Raw genomic sequence first — 18026 nt, 5'->3', positions numbered from 1 at the left:
ATATCTTAGAACAAGAATAAGCTGAATTGAATAGAATAACAATAGTAATTGCATTAATACTCGAGGTACAGCAGAGCTCCACACCTTAATCTATGGTGTGTAGAAACTCCACCGTTGAAAATACATAAGAACAAGATCTAGGCATGGCCGAATGGCCAGCCTCCCAAAGAGGGTTCAATCATAAAAACATGATCAAAAGATGATCCTAAGATTGAAAGATGAAAATACAATAGCAAAAGGTCCTATTTGTAGAGAACTAGTAGCTTAGGGTTTACAAAGATGAGTAAATGACATAAAAATCCACTTCCGGGCCCATTTGCTGTGTGCTTGGGCTGGGCATTGAAGCATTTTCGTGTAGAGACTCTTCTTGGAGTTAAACGCCAGCTTTTGTGCCAGTTTGGGCGTTTAACTCCCATTCTTGTGCCAGTTCCGGCATTTTACGCCAGAATTCTTGAGCTGACTTGGAACGCCTGTTTGGGCCATCAAATCTCAGGAAAAGTATGGACTATTATATATTGCTAGAAAGCCCAAGATGTCTACTTTCCAGCACAGTTGAGAGAGCGCCATTTGTGCTTGTGTAGCTCTAGAAAATCCACTTCGAGTGCAGGGAGGTCAGAATCCAACAGCACCTGCAGTCCTTTTCAGCCTCTGAATCAGATTTTTGCTCAGGTCCCTCAATTTCAGCCAGAAAATACCTGAAATCACAGAAAAACACACAAACTCATAGTAAAGTCCAAAAAAGTGAATTTTAACTAAAAACTAATAAAAATATAATAAAAACTAACTAAAAATACTAAAAACAATGCCAAAAAGCGTATAAATTATCCGCTCATCACAAGCTCAATCAAGCTATGTACAAAAGGAGGCTTGCTGAGAGGAGACCAAGAAAGGGGACAACAGCTGAAACTTCTCCCCCCTTGAGGTCGTTCATCTTAACCAACTGGAGGAAGAGGAAGAAAATGAGGAACAACATGTCAAGCTAATGACACTAAAAGAGCGCTTGTTGGGAGGCAACCCAACCTTGGATAACGTTTTATTTCTTTGTCTAGTTCTTTTTTTTTCTCTGTCTGTTTAGTTTAAATTTCAATAAATTGGCATATGATCACATTCTAAGTTTGGTGTTGCCCTGCAACAATTTGTTTTCAATCCCTTGGATGATTGCATCAATTTTACATGGAAGTGTCACACTAAGATTCTAATTTTGGTGTGCCACTTATTTTTTTATTATGCAAATCATCCAGCAACACCACTTGTCTACATAATCATAATGCCGCTGCAGTGTTATATTTTTTTTTCTTCTAGTTAGACAATTTTAGTTTTCTTGATTGTTTTAATCATTTCCTTTTTTTTTGCTTTCTTTTATTAACTGTGTTTGTTAATACATCACCCAGACATCCTTATTCATGACAGATTCTTCACTTGGTGATTGTATTTAACATATAACAGTTCCTTGTGTTTAGTTTTGGTTCAAATAAATTGACATATGGTTGTATTCTAAGTTTGGTGTTGCTATGCAAAACAAAAAAAATTGCTTTCAATCCTTGCTGGATACTTGCATCAATTCCAAGTGAGAGTGTCACACTAAGTTTGGTGTGCCGCTTATACCTTTATGCAATGTATCATGCACATCATCTTATTTTTGCAATCACAGTGTCTTTGTTTCTCTTTGCCTTGATAGTTATTCTTAATTCTGCTTGCTTCAACACATGTATCACTAACATTTCATTGTGTAAGACATTCATGATCTATCTTAGCCCTACAGCCACGGTTCTAATTGTTGCTTGAGGACAAGCAATTATTCTAAGTTTGGTGTGGGAAGTGGGAGAATGGGAGGAAAATGACAACAATAGAGAAGATGAATTACAAGGTTGTAAAGTTTTTTTTCCTCTCATTTGTTTCCAGCACTTTAAATTGCATGATTGTCTTATTACCTTCTCTGTATACATGAGTGGTATGAATAGGCATAGTTTGATTTCTAAATTGCAACATGCTGCTGTGACATTATGACTATCAACTTGAGTTTTGTGAATTCAAAAGCAATAAAGTATCATGATCTTAAACAAACAAGGAATTAAAGAAGAATTTAGTATGTGCATACAAGTATTGAAAAGCTAGTATGATTGATTGTTGCTCAATTACATTAGAATTTATTTAATTGAAGTTTTCATCTAGGACATTTTGTGAAATCTTTTGAAAATCATGAAAACCTTGAAGAAGCAAATGCAATTAAGGCAAGAAAAGAAAAAGGGAAAGAATGAGAAAGGTGAAGGCTCTGAGTACCAATGACAATTCCATTGTTAAGTACTTGTGGTGTTTATGTATCAGGCCAAATGCTTGAAAACAAAACACTTAGAAGTCAAAGCTAAACTCAAGTGTAAAAGTACTCCCTCAAAGCTCAAGGTTCTGAGCATCAATGATTCGAAAGTCAAGAAAATAAAAAATGAGCTTACTGAAGTCCTCTAATTCAAATGCTTGTGGTGCTTATGTATCAAGTGGTAATACTTGAAAACAAAGCATTTAGAATCGTAGCTTTGTTATTAACTCATGGGGTAAAGCACCCAAAAGGAGAAGCTGATAAGAAAATCAAAAGCTTGTTCAAGGAAGAATTATAAGAAAAAGATTTCCCAAAGTGAGCTAGATAGAAGCATCAACCATTTACATTTCTTTTGTGATTGTAGCATGCACAAAAAAAACTAGCTTGCCATGAACATTAACTTGCTATTCTTCTAACCTTGGATTGTCAATCTCTATTGCATGATTCTTTTCTTGCTTGAGGACAAGCAAGGTTTAAGTTTGGTGTTGTGATGCATTCGCATATTTGCTATTTTAACTAGTTAGTTTAGTTAGCTTTAGCTTAGTTTCATTCACTTTCTTTGAAATAAATGAGCAATTTTGTGAGTTTTTCCTCCATGTATTCATGAACCAAGAACTAAGTGAAATCTGGCATAATCTATGCAAATGATTCAAGAAGCTTATATGCAAGTTGATGCAAATGATTCCCTTGAAAATTTATGCATAAGATGCAAAACTTTGAGGAAAATTCTTTGGTTTATGTTAGGTGATGAAGCAAGAAGACAATGGAGCAAGGAAATCTTGGAGCAAGGAGGAACAGCAAGTTGGCAACTTGGAGACCAAGTTGGCAACGCCCATTTAGGTGCAGCCAAGAGGAGCAGCACGTTGGCAACTTGGAGACCAAGTTGGCAACGTGCTAGTGTGTATTCAACAGAGTTGGCAGCTTGACCTTACCTTCTTCAAGGATGCATAACTTGATCCACAGAGATCCAATTGACATGCTTCTAGTTGTGTTGGAAAGCTGACATCTAGAGCTTTCCAATGATATATAATAGTTCATAATGTAACATAAAATGGAAGCTCAAATCTGAGTCATCTTTAGGCCCCCAAAAACAAGGAAATGGAGTTGAGAGTAGAGGAGGGGCGTTGTCACTGGCATGTTTGCCAACAACTTGGGCAACAACGCACATACAAAATGGAGGAGAAGGGTTGCACGTTGTTGCTGGCGTGTATGCCAACAACTTGGGCAACAACACCCTTGCAAAATGGAGGAGAAGGCCTGCAAGTTGTTGCTGGCGTGTTTGCCAGCAACTTCAGCAACAACGCCTAGGCAGCCTGACCTTTCCCTCTTTAATGGACTATATCTTGAGCTACAAAACTCCAAATGAGATGATTTCAGTGGCATTGGAAATTAGAAATCAAGAGATTTCCAAGCATATATGGCACTATATGGTGGACACCAAATTTGATGGAGGAAACTTGCCCCGAAAGTACATAGATAAACATGGTATCAACCTGTAGTAAGGCCAGCTGACCTCTTCACCTTCCATGGAGTATATCTTGAGCGTTAGAGTTTAAATGGTGCACTCTTAACGGTATTGGAAAGTAGACATCCAGAGCTTTCCAACCATATATCATAGTATGGGTTTGGCATTCATTTGAAGCTTCAAAAGCTGGCTTCATTTAGAGCTTCAGAATCTGAACACGTTTTCACGAGCGTGTTCACCAAAAACGCCCAGGCAGCCTGACATTGCCTTCTTCAATGGAGCATAACTTGAGCTATCGAGTTCCAATTGAGGTGCTTCCAGTTGCGTTGAAAAGCTGACATTCAGAGCTTTCCAACCATGTATAATATTCTATAGTGAAGCACAAAATTGAAGCTCAAACCAGAGCCAACTTTGGGCATCAAAACTGAGTCAAGTGTTTGGAAATAACTTAGGCCAACAACGCCCAAGCCTGGTGCCCAGGAAATTCAATAGCACGTTGCCAACGTGCTGTGAACTGGCGTGTTTTCCAGTAACGCCCAGTTGGACCAGGGTTGATGAGGACTTGCTCTTGCTCTCTATACTCTCTTCAAAGGGGAATACTTCCTTCATTGGACCAGGAACTTAACAATGGAAAAGCCCACATGGCCAACCCAATTGAGGACCTCCAAATGAGTTTTAGGAGTAGTATAAATAGAGTAGAATTTTGTACTTAGAGGACTTCTTCCACTTCTTAGAGACTTTTACTTTATACTTTTACATTTCAATCGAGTACTTGAACTTTTACAGCATTCTTCACTTTCGGGAGGATACCCGAAAGCTATTTTGTTTTTCTTGCAACTTTCAATTTTCAGTTTTCAAGAACTTCTTCTTCATTCTTCATTTCTTGACTACTTAAGTTTAATGTCTACTTTTGCAATTGTTTTTGAATTTAGAGCTATGATTCACTAAACCCCACTTTCATTAGGGGGAGGAGCTCTGTTTATTTGAATGGGTTGACAACTAATCTTTTCCTTCTCAATTCAAGTGGTTCATCCAAGAGGAAACTCTTGTTCTTCACAGATTCAATTACATTCGAAAGAAGGATTGAATCTACATGAATTGTATGGTGAACTTGAGAAATAATCCATATAATTCAGTTTGGAGTTCTCCTTTCACAATTTCTTTGATCGATACACTTTGGGTTGGTATATGAGATGTAACCTCCCTTAGTTGAGATCCTGGAAGTTGTGTGACTTTGGATTAGAAATTTGAACTTCACCTCTTCTCATGACCAATTAGATCACGAGAGTGGCAATTGATTGTGTTGAGAGAAATTGAGTTGCCAAGAGATTAGAATTCAATTATCTACAATCCGCCATGGATCTATACCCATGATTGAGAAGGAGTTGAGTAAAGTCAATTCATGACAATTTACACCTCTGATCCCTAATGATCTCTCCATCATTAATTCTCATCTCTTGTGTTCTTTAGTTATCTTGAATACCCACTACCCAATTCCCTTCTATATTCTTGCAATTTATTTTTCTTGCCATTTACATTCTGTTTTCTATTCCTTGTAATTTACCTTTCTACTCTCTACAATTCTGCAATCTTTACCTTCTTGCAATTTATCTTTAATATCATTTAAGTTTCTTGCACTTTAAGTTTCAGTTATTTACTTTCATTTTCCTTCTTTATTCTAGTTCTTTAAATTCCTTGTCATTTAACTTTTCGCAATTACATTCAAAAATCAAATCTCATAAATTCAAAACCATGTTTGCTTTACTAAATATACCATTTAACTAAAATTTCTTAATCTACCAATCTCCGTGGGATCGACCTCACTCTTAGTGAGTTTTATTACTTGATATGACCCGGTATAATTGCCGGTTGTACGTGAAATCTTAATTTTCATGTATCAGTAAGGAACAAAGAAAGCTAGCAAGCAAACATGATCATTTCCTCCGAAAATCAAGGGATAGAGTGGATGTATTTATGAAGTTCATTGATAATCTTCAACAAGATGAAGATCATGCCACTGATGCTGAAGAGGAAGCTGATTCTGAGGGAACTGGTTCAGATGCCTAGATTTGTCTCATGAAGCTGCTGTTGTCTGCTCACTTTTGTCTCATAAAAACTATCTCTCTTGTTACTTTTGAACTTCTGTTTGTTATTCCAGATGACTGTAATACTTTAACAACTGCTGCCTTTACTTTAAATTAATTTGATGTTTTAGACTGTGCATTAACACTCTCTTGCAGATTATTTGGTGTTGTTTTTTGTTTACTTTAGTTTGACTATTTTCCACCCTTGATGACAAAATGGGGAGTAATAGCGCATGAACAGTAGGAATGTGAATATTTGTTTATTTTTTTTGGTTATTGATTGCAGTTGCTACAATGTTGCTGGCATAAAAAATTGATTTGCAAAATTTGATACTACTGTAAATTTTTTGGCATAAATTTTGGAGATTGCTTCTATGTTATATTGATGCCAGTCTTAATGTTATATCTTGGTTAAAGCATGATCATTTTCTGAAATAACTTTTTCAAAAAGTGCTGACATGACATGCTGTATTTTGGGCTGGTTTGGTGTTGCTAGTTGTATAAACTTCCTTAGTCAAAGTTTAATTATATGCATCTCTCTATTATGCTTTTTATAAGTACAATATAAAACAGGAACAAAGAGGAGAGCATAAATTTAGGGAGAGCTACTTGTGGAAAGGAAAGGGGGAGTAACACAAAAGCAACATCATTCAAAAGTAAGTTTTTTAACCTTACTCAAATTCATTTCCTTTTTATCATTGTTTAATTATGTTTGTCATCAAGGGGGAGATTGTTGAGTTAAGAAATTAACAAACATAATTGATAATTACAAACATTATATTATTGGGCTAATTATCCAATTAGTTTTAATTGAAGTTGGTTAAGTGTTGCAGGCCAAAATTAATATACTAAGGCAGCCCAAATTGATTGAAAACAAAAACAAGGCTGATGGACTACAAATAAAAAAGAAGCAAGAAAAATCAAAGAAATGAAATCAGATGGGCCAAGGAAATCAAACAGGTTGCATGAATCAAACCAATCCAATCCCGTATCCATCACTCCGAGTTGTTCCCTCTCATTTGCTTTCACCAAAAGCAACGTTCACTTTTTCCACTTGGTCAGAAATCACAGAAGTAAGAGAGTGCTTAGTTCCTAAGCTATTCACAGAAGAAGAAAGAAAGAGAAGGCTAGGCAAAAAGGTTGAGGTCAAATCAGAAAAAATCAAACCAAATCAAGCTAAGGCAAAGGTTAAAGGTAACATATTTTCTATTGCATGCATATTGCTTTCTTCTCTTCTTCCCAACTCTCTGCCAGTTCGAAATAAGATACATGGGAAAGATGATCTATGTTCTTTACTACTGTATATCTACGGTCATAAGTGTGTCTTGGGGACCAAGTTGTGTTTCAATGGCCAAGATCTGGGCTTATTGGTGCACGGAATTGTGATCATCAACAATAGCTCCAAAAACTTGGTAGCGCTCTCAAACGTGAATCACACTTAGTCACAACTCCACACAACTAACCAGCAAGTGCACTGGGTCGTCCAAGTAATACCTTACGTGAGTAAGGGTCGATCCCACGGAGATTGTTGGTATGAAGCAAGCTATGGTCATCTTGTAAATCTCAGTCAGGCGGATAATAAATGTTATGGAGTTTTTGAAAAATAAATAATAAAGCAGAAAATAAAGATAGAGTTACTCATGTAATTCAATGGTGGGAATTTCAGATAAGTGTATGGAGGTGCTGTGTTCCTTCTGAATCTCTGCTTTCCTACTGCTTTTATCCAATCTTTGTCACTCCTTTCTATGGCAAGCTGTATGTAGGGCATCACAGTTGTCAATGGCTACATCCCATCCTCTCAGTGAAAAAGGTCCAAATGCTCTGTCACAGCACGGCTAATCATCTGTCGCTTCTCGATCATGTCGGAATAGAATCCATTGATTCTTTTGCGTTTGTTATCACGCCCAGCAATTGCGAGTTTGAAGCTCGTCACAGTCATTCAATCCCTGAATCCTACTCGAAATACCACAGACAAGGTTTAGACTTTCCGGATTCTCATGAATGCCGCCATCAATTCTAGCTTATACCACTAAGATTCTGATTAAAGAACCCAAGAGATATGCGCCCGGTCTAAGGTAGAATGGAAGTGGTTGTCAGTCATGCGTTCATAGGTGAGAATGATGATGAGTGTCACGGATCATCACATTTATCATGGTGAAGTGCAACGAATATCTTAGAATATGAATAAACTGAATTGAATAGAAAATAGTAGTAATTGCATTGAAATTTGAGGTACAGCAGAGCTCCACACCCTTAATCTATGGTGTGTAGAAACTCCACCGTTGAAAATACATAAGTGATGAAGGTCCAGGCATGGCCAAATGGCCAGCCCCCCATGAAAGACCGAATGGTCTGATCAAAGATAAAAATACAATAATAAAAAGTTCTATTTATATTAAACTAGTTACTAGGCTTTACAGAAATAAGTCTAAGTGCAGAAATCCATTTCCGGGGCCCACTTTGGTGTGTGCTTGGGCTGAGCTTGAACTTTACACGAGCTGAGGCTTCTTTTGGAGTTGAACACCAAGTTGTAACGTGTTTTTGGCGTTCAACTCTGGTTCGTGACGTGTTTCTGGCGTTTGACTCCAGAATGCAGCATGAAACTGGCGTTGAGTACCAGTTTACGTCATTTAATCACGAATAAAGTATGTACTATTATATATTTCTGGAAAGATCTGGATGTCTACTTTCCAACGCCGTTGAGAGCGCGCCATTTGGAGTTCTGTAGCTCCAGAAAATCCATTTCGAGTGCAGAGAGGTCAGAATCCAACAGCATCAGCAGTCCTTTGTGAGCCTTCTTATCAGAGTTTTGCTCAGGTCCCTCAATTTCAGCCAGAAAATACCTGAAATCACAGAAAAACACACAAACTCATAGTAAAGTCCAGAAATGTGAATTTTACATAAAAACTAATAAAAATATCCCTAAAAGTAGCTAGATCCTACTAAAAACTATCTAAAAACAATGCCAAAAAGCGTATAAATTATCCGCTCATCACAACACCAAACTTAAATTGTTGCTTGTCTCCAAACAACTGAAAATCAATTAGGATAAAAAGAAGAGAATATACTATAAATCCCAAAATATCAATGAATATTAATTCTAATTAGATGAGCGGGACTTGTAGCTTTTTGCTTCTGAACAGTTTTGGCATCTCACTTTCTCCTTTGAAGCTTAGAATGATTGGCCGCTATAGGAACTTAGAATTTCAGATAGTGTTATTGATTCTCCTAGTTAAGTTTGTTGATTCTTGAACACAACTACTTTTATGAGTCTTGGCTGTGGCCCTAAGCATTTTGTTTTCCAGTATTACCACCGGATACATAAATGTCACTGACACATGACTGGGTGAACCTTTTCAAATTGTGACTCAGCTTTGCTAAAGTCCCCAGTTAGAGGTGTCCAGGGTTCTTAAGCACACTCTTTTTGCTTTGGATCACGACTTTAACCACTCAGTCTCAAGCTTTTCACTTGGACCTGCATGCCACAAGCACATGGTTAGAGACAGCTTGATTTAGCCGCTTAGGCCTGGATTTTAGTTTCTTGGGCCCTCTTATCCATTGATGCTCAAAGCCTTGGATCCTTTTTACCCTTGCCTTTTGGTTTTAAGGGCTATTGGCTTTTTCTGCTTGCTTTTTCTTTTTCTTTCTATTTTTTTCGCCATTTTTTTCTTTTTATTTTTTTTCGCAAGCTTTTTCTTGTTCACTGCTTTTTCTTGCTTCAAGAATCAATTTCATGATTTTTCAGATTATCAATAGCATTTCTCTTTGTTCATCATTCTTTCAAGAGCCAACAATTTTAACATTCATAAACAACAAGATAAAAAATATGCACTGTTTAAGCATTCATTCAGAAAACAAAAAGTATTGTCACCACATCAATATAATTAAACTAAATTCAAGGATAATTTCGAAATTCGTGTACTTCTTGTTCTTTTGAATTAGAAACATTTTTCATTTAAGAGAGGTGAAGAATTCATGGAATTATTTATAGCCTTAAGACATAGTTACTACATACTAATGATCATGAAGTAGAGACACAAAACATAAACACACATATAGCTTAAAAATCGAAAAATAGAGAAATAAGAACAAGGAAGTTAAGGAATGAGTCCATCTTAGTGAGGGTAGCGCCTTCTTAAAGGACCAATGGTGCTTTTTGAGCTCCTATATGCCTCTTCCTTGCCTCTGTTGCTTGATCCCTAGTGATTTTGGTGCTCATATCCTTAGTTGCTCCCAATAATTGTGTGGAGGAAAATGTATCCCCTGAGGTATCTCAGGGATTTCTTGATGAGGAAATTCCTCATGCTCTCTTGATGTGCAGTCAAATGCTCTTCTACTGAGCTATAGACCCTTGAGATGAATCTCTCCATCTCCCATGGCTCAGAGGTGGAAGCAATTGTCTTCCCTTTTTTATTTCTTGAGGTTTCTTCTGGCCTTAGGTACCATCAATGGTTATGGAAAAATAAAAAAGCTATGCTTTTACCACACCAAACTTAGAATGTTGCTCGCCCTCGAGCAAAGAAGAAAGAATGGAAGGAGAAGAAGATATGGAGGAGAGGGAGAGATGTGTATGTTTCGGCCATATGGGTGGGATTAGGTGGGGAAGAGATGGATGGATGTGAGTGGTGAAGAGGTGATGGGGAAGCGAGATTGAGGTGATTGGTGAAGAAGAGAGAGGGTGAGTTGAGGTAGGTGAGGATCCTGTGGGGTCCACAAATCCTCAGATGATCCTGTGGGGTTCACAGATTCTAAGGTGTCAAGGATTTACATCCCTGCACCAATGAGGCGTGTAAAACGCCCTCTGCATGCAATCCTGGCGTTTAACACCAGATTGATGCTTGTTTCTAGCGTTAAACGCCAGCTTTATGCTTGTTCTGGGCGTTCAACGCCCATCTGCAGCATGTTTCTGGCGTTGAACGCCAGCTTTCCTCAGTGTGCAATCCTGGCGTTTAAACGCCAGATTGCTGCATGTTTCTGGCGTTCAACGCCAGATCCATGCTCTGTTCTGGTGTTGAACGCCAACCAGATGCTCCTTACTGGCGTTTAAACGCCAATAAGCTCCTCCTCCAGGGTGTGCTTTTTCTTCTGCTATTTTTTATTCTGTTTTTAATTTTAATATTTGTTTTGTGACTCCACATGATCATGAACCTAAGAAAACATAAAAGAACAATAAAAATAGAATTAGATAAATAAAAATTGGGTTGCCTCCCAATAAGTGCTTCTTTAATGTCAATAGCTTGACAGTGGGCTCTCATGGAGCCACACAAGTAATCAGGTCAATGTTGTAGACTCCCAACACCAAACATAGAGTTTGGATGTGGGGATTCAACACCAAACTTAGAGTTTAGTTGTGGCCTCTCAACACCAAACTTAGAGTTTGGTTGAGGAGGCTTTGTTTGACTCTGTACTGAGAGAAGCTTTTCATGCTTCCTCTCCATTGTTAAAGAAGAAGATCCTTGAGCCTTAAACACAAAGTAGTCCTCATTCAATTGAAGGACTAATTCTCCTCTGTTAACATCTATCACAGCTCCTACTGTGGCTAGGAAAGGTCTTCTCAGGATGATGCATTCATCCTCCTCCTTCCTAGTGTCTAAGATTATGAAATCAGCAGGGATGTAAAGGCCCTCAACCTTTACTAACGCATCCTCTACTAATCCATAAGCTTGTCTTACTGACTTGTCTGCCATTTGTAATGAGAATAAAGCAGGCTGTACCTCAATGATCCCCAGCTTCTCCATTACAGAGAGTGGCATAAGATTTATGCTTGACCCCAGGTCACACAGACCCTTTTCAAAGGTCATGGTGCCTATGGTACAGGGTATTAAGAATTTGCCAGGATCTTGTCTCTTTTGAGGTAAGGTTTGCTGAACCCATGTATCTAGTTCACTAATGAGTAAGGGAGGTTCACCTTTCCAAGTCTCATTACCAAACAACTTGGCATTCAGCTTCATGATAGCTCCTAGATATTGAGCAACTTGTTCTCCAGTTACATCTTCATCCTCTTCAGAGGAAGAATAGTCTTTAGAGCTCATGAATGGCAGAAGGAGATTTAATAGAATCTCTATGGTCTCTATATGAGCCTCAGATTCCTTTGGGTCCTCAATAGGGAACTTCTTCTTGCTTGAGAGACGCCCCATGAAGTCTTCCTCATTGGGATTCACGTCCTCTCCTTCCTCCTTGCATTCGGCCATATTGATTATATCAATGGCCTTGCACTCTCTTCTTGGATTTTCTTCAGTATTGCTTGGGAGAGTACTAGGAGGAGTTTCAGTGATTTTCTTACTCAGCTGGCCCACTTGTGCCTCTAGATTTCTGATGGAGGTCCTTGTTTCATTCATGAAACTTAAAGTGGCCTTAGACAAATCAGAGACTAAATTTTCTAAGTTAGAGGTATTCTGTTCATAATTCTCTGTCTGTTGCTGAGAAGATGATGGATAAGGCTTGATATTGCTGAGCCTATTTCTTCCACCATTATTAAAGCCTTGTTGAGGCTTTTGTTGATCCTTCCATGAGAAATTTGGATGATTTCTCCATGATGAATTATAAGTGTTTCCATAAGGTTCACCCATATAATTTACCTCTGCCATTGCAGGGTTTTCAGGATCATAAGCTTCTTCTTCAGAAGATGCTTCTTTAGTACTGTTGGATGCATTTTGCCATCCATTTAGACTTTGAGAAATCATGTTGACTTGATGAGTTAACATTTTGCTCTGAGCCAATATGGCATTCAGAGCATCAATTTCAAGAACTCCCTTCCTTTGAGGCGTCCCATTATTCACGGAATTCCTCTCAGAAGTGTACATGAATTGGTTATTTGCAACCATGTCAATAAGTTCTTGAGCTTCTGCAGGCGTTTTCTTTAGGTGAATGGATCCACCTGCAGAATGGTCCAATGACATCTTAGAGAACTCAGATAGACCATAATAGAATATATCTATCATAGTCCATTCTGAAAACATGTCAGAAGAACATCTTTTGGTCATCTGTTTGTATCTTTCCCAAGCTTCATAGAGGGATTCACCATCTTTTTGTTTGAAGGTCTGAACATCCTTTCTAAGCTTGCTCAGCTTTTGAGGAGGAAAGAACTTAGCCAAGAAGGCTGTGACCAGCTTATCCCAGGAGTCTAGGCTATCTTTAGGTTGAGAGTCCAACCATGTTCTAGCTCTGTCTCTTACAGCAAAAGGGAAAAGCATGAGCCTGTAGACTTCAGGATCTACTCCATTAGTCTTAATAGTCTCACAGATCTGCAAGAACTCAGTTAAGAACTGGTAAGGATCTTCTGATGGAAGTCCATGAAACTTGCAGTTCTGTTGTATTAGAGCAACTAATTGAGGTTTCAGCTCAAAATTGTTTGCTCCTATGGCAGGAATTGAGATGCTTCTTCCATCAAACTTGGACGTAGGTGTGGTATAATCTCCAAGCATCCTTCTTGCATTATTGTTGTTAGAGGTATTCTGTTCATAATTCTCTGGATTGTTGTAATTTAGCTTCTCTTAGTTTCCTCTTTAGAGTCCTTTCAGGTTCTGGATCAGCTTCAACAAGAATGCCTTTTTCCTTGTTCCTGCTCATATGAAAAAGAAGAGAATAGAAAAAGAAGAGGAATCCTCTATGTCACAGTAAAGAGGTTCCTTATTATTAGTAGAAGAAGAAGGGAATAAAGAAAGGAGAATCCAAACACAAGGGTAAGGATAGGGGCAGTGATTTGAGATGAAGAGAGGTGAAGAGAGGTGTTAGTAAATGAATAAATAAATAGGAAAAGATGAGAGAGAGAGAAATTTTTGAAATTAAATTTTGAAAAGGAGTTAAATGATTTTCAAAAATAAAGATAAGAGATGAAATTAAAATTAAAATTTAAAATAATTAATTAAAAAAGAATTTTTTGAAAAAGAGGGAAGTATTTTCGAAAATTAGAGAGAGAAAAGTAGTTGTTAGGTGATTTTGAAAAAGATAAGAAAGAAACAAAAAGTCAAATAGTTAGTTGAAAAAGATTTGAAAATCAAATTTGAAAAGATAAGAAGATAAGAAGTTAGAAAAGATATTTTAAAATCAAATTTTTGAAAAAGATAAAATTTTAAAAAAGATATGATATAAAAGATAAGATAGATTTAATTTTTAAAATTAAAATTAATTACTTGACTAACAAGAAACTAAAAGATAAGATTCTAGAATTTAAAGATTGAACCTTTCTTAACAAAAAAGTAACAAACTTCAAATTTGTGAACCAATCACATTAATTGTTAGCATAATTTTCGAAAATAAAGATAAAATTAAGAAAAAGATTTTTGAAAAATGTTTTAAAGAATTTTCGAAAATAAATAAGAAAAATGAAAAAGATTTAATTTTTGAAAAGGTTTTGAAAAGATAAGATTTTTAAAATTTGAAATTTTGACTTGACTTTACAAGAAACAACTAATTTTAAAAATTTTTGACTAAGTCAACCCAAATTTTCAAAATTTTAAGAGAAAAAAGGAAAAGATATTTTTTTATTTTTTTTGAATTTTTGATGATGAGAGAGAAAAACACAAATATGACCCAAAACATGAAAATTTTTTATCAAAACCAATGATGCATACAAGAACACTATGAATGTCAAGATGAACACCAAGAATACTTTGAAGATCATGATGAACATCAAGAACATATTTTTGAAAAAATTTTTTGATGCAAAGAAAACATGCTAGACACCAAACTTAGAAATCTTTAATGCTTAGAAAATATGAATGCAAAGATGCACATGAAAAACAACAAAAGACACAAAACAAGAAAACATCAAGATCAAACAAGAAGACTTACCAAGAACAACTTGAAGATCATGAAGAACACTATGAATGCATGAATTTTCGAAAAATAATGCATAAATTTTTAAAAACATGCAATTAACACCAAACTTAAAGATTGACTTAAGACTCAAACAAGAAACACAGAATATTTTTGGTTTTGTTTTTTATTTTATGATTTTTTGTATTTTCTTACTAAATTTTTCGAAAACATATTTTGGAAAAAGGAAGTAATGAATTCATAGTCCTCAATCAAAATCCTATGAGTTAGACATGGCTTAATAGCCAGCCAAGCTAAAACATGTTATATGAAACTCTAGGATTCATTCTTGAAAATTCCAAAAATTTTCGAAAACAGGTGAGAAATTTTGAAAAATATTTTTGAAAATTTTTGAAAAGAAAATAAAAAGAAAATTACCTAATCTGAGCAACAAGATGAACCGTCAGTTGTCCAAACTCGAACAATCCCAGGTAACGGCGCCAAAAACTTGGTGCACGGAATTGTGATCATCAACAATAGCGCCAAAAACTTGGTAGCGCTCTCAAACGTGAATCACACTTAGTCACAACTCCGCACAACTAACCAGCAAGTGCACTGGGTCGTCCAAGTAATACCTTACGTGAGTAAGGGTCAATCCCACGGAGATTGTTGGTATGAAGCAAGCTATGGTCATCTTGTAAATCTCAGTCAGGCGGATAATAAATGTTATGCAGTTTTCGAAAAATAAATAATAAAGCAGAAAATAAAGATAGAGTTACTCATGTAATTCAATGGTGGGAATTTCAGATAAGTGTATGGAGGTGTTGTGTTCCTTCTGAATCTCTGCTTTCCTACTGCTTTTATCCAATCTTTGTCACTCCTTTCTATGGCAAGCTGTATGTAGGGCATCACCATTGTCAATGGCTACATCCCATCCTCTCAGTGAAAAAGGTCCAAATGCTCTGTCACAGCACGACTAATCATCTGTCGGTTCTCGATCATGTCGGAATAGAATCCCTTCATTCTTTTGCGTTTGTTATCATGCCCAGCAATTGCGAGTTTGAAGCTCGTCACAGTCATTCAATCCCTGAATCCTACTCGGAATACCATAGACAAGGTTTAGACTTTCAGGATTCTCATGAATGCCGCCATCAATTCTAGCTTATACCATGAAGATTCTGATTAACGAATCCAAGAGATATGCGCCCGGTCTAAGGTAGAACGGAAGTGGTTGTCAGTCACGCGTTCATAGGTGAGAATGATGATGAGTGTCACGGATCATCACATTCATCATGGTGAAGTGCAACGAATATCTTAGAATATGAATAAACTGAATTGAATAGAAAATAGTAGCAATTGCATTGAAACTTGAGGTACAGCAGAGCTCCACACCCTTAATCTATGGTGTGTAGAAACTCCACCGTTGAAAATACATAAGTGATGAAGGTCCAGGCATGGCCGAATGGCCAGCCCCCCATGAAAGACCGAATGGTCTGATCAAAGATAAAAGTACAATAATAAAAAGTTCTATTTATACTAAACTAGTTACTAGGCTTTACAGAAATAAGTCTAAGTGCAGAAATCTACTTCCGGGGCCCACTTTGGTGTGTGCTTGGGCTGAGCTTGAACTTTACACGAGCTAAGGCTTCTTTTGGAGTTGAACGCCAAGTTGTAACGTGTCTTTGGCATTCAACTCTGGTTCGTGACGTGTTTCTGGCGTTTGACTCCAGAATGCAGCATGAAACTGGCCTTGAGCACCAGTTTACGTCATCTAATCACAAATAAAGTATAGACTATTATATATTGCTGGAAAGCTCTGGATGTCTACTTTTCAAAGCCATTTAGAGCGCGCCATTTGGAGTTCTATAGCTCCAGAAAATTCATTTCGAGTATAGGGAGGTCAGAATCCAACAACATCAGCAGTCCTTTGTCAGCCTTCTTATCAGAGTTTTGCTCAGGTCCCTCAATTTCAGCCAGAAAATACCTGAAATCACAGAAAAACACACCAACTCATAGTAAAGTCTAGAAATGTGAATTTTACATAAAAACTAATAAAAATATCCCTAAAAGTAGCTAGATCCTACTAAAAACTATCTAAAAACAGTGCCAAAAAGCGTATAAATTATCCGCTCATCACTTACTATTGAAAATATTTATTTCTGCTGATTATGTGGCTTTTGGTCAACATGAGGAGGTCAGAACCAAAGTTCCTATTTTGAGGATTAATGAAAAAAAGTGAGATGGGGGTTGGTGTAGCGCAAAGCTCGAGAGTTGACCTAGGAGAGATAGCAACTCATCAACATACAAGGAGATACAAAAGAAGTTGGCTCACTATTCAGAGGCTAAGAAGAGATAACCAGTGTTTTGAGACTTATGTTCTGAGAAGAGTTCTCTGAAGAAGTTCATCAACTTAGACAGTGCTTCCTAGTCAAAGAAGCATTCCACCAGAATGAGGAACTAAATCAGAAGCAAGCAAGTCTGGTTTATCACATAGCAAAGAGGCTGTTGAAGCATCAATCTCCTTCATGTTTTACATATTATAATTCTCTTTTTAATGTTTATCTTTATATAATTTCTTGAGGTAAAAGGCTGAATGAGAGAGTCATTGAAAGAGCCTATGAGTGGAAAGAGGTTGAGAGAAACACTTGAGAGAAAAGCCTAGAGTTATTTCAGATTTCTTTAAGTTAAGTCTATGTCTTGTATCTTGTACATGTGAGGTACCGCTTTCTTAGTTAGGTTAGCACTAAGAGTGAAGAGTTAGGTATTAGCATAACCAAGTCAAGTTAGGTTAGAATATGAGTGTGAAAGGATTGTGTCAATCCTGTGGAATTGGTGTATGTAATATTTTAACTATAGTGAAAATTCCACCACTGTTATGGTGGAGACTGGACGTAGGTTGCATTGCACAAGGCAACCTAACCAGGATACATGATGGTGTCAGCTTCTCTCTTCTTTGCTCTATTCTATTTTCTGATATTCATGAGACAAAATAAAATTGTCTCATAAATTTTTCGTTGCTGAGTTCAAACAGATTCAGATTGCAAGTGTGTTTTAAAAGGGTTATTTCATTAAAGTAAACGAAGGTCATAGATTCAACCCCCCTTTCTCTAAGCCTTCTACAACCTTCATATTATTTTCGTCAATTATTCTTTCTAAACTGTTTAAACAAATTTAAATAATAGTGTATATTAAAATTAATCAATTTAGGTTTGTCTGTTAGTTAATATATTAGTTCGCTTAAATAATATTTTATTCGAATTCCACCTTATACACAAATATTTTTACACAAATACATAATGACTAATTTTAGTATGTATATAACATTTGTTATAAGAATAATACTACATGATCAATAAATATTATTATTTTTTGCCAGTACTTGAGTAGTAATAATTTGTACCCAAAT

At 36.7% G+C, this 18026-nt stretch overlaps 1 non-coding gene across 1 annotated transcript; it reads left to right on the top strand.

The window, feature by feature from the left end:
* The first annotated feature begins 12820 nt into the window (after window positions 1–12820).
* LOC127747151 (small nucleolar RNA R71) lies at window positions 12821–12924 on the top strand. Its single transcript, XR_008008955.1, has one exon. It is a non-coding gene; the product is annotated as a small nucleolar RNA R71 (small nucleolar RNA).
* The last annotated feature ends 5102 nt before the right edge of the window (window positions 12925–18026 follow it).

This window comes from Arachis duranensis, chromosome 4 (genome assembly GCF_000817695.3).
Source record: "Arachis duranensis cultivar V14167 chromosome 4, aradu.V14167.gnm2.J7QH, whole genome shotgun sequence".
In the NCBI taxonomy this organism is placed as follows: domain Eukaryota; kingdom Viridiplantae; phylum Streptophyta; class Magnoliopsida; order Fabales; family Fabaceae; genus Arachis; species Arachis duranensis.
Note: the sequence above shows the minus strand (reverse complement) of the source record. Positions and strands in the feature narration are given on the sequence as shown.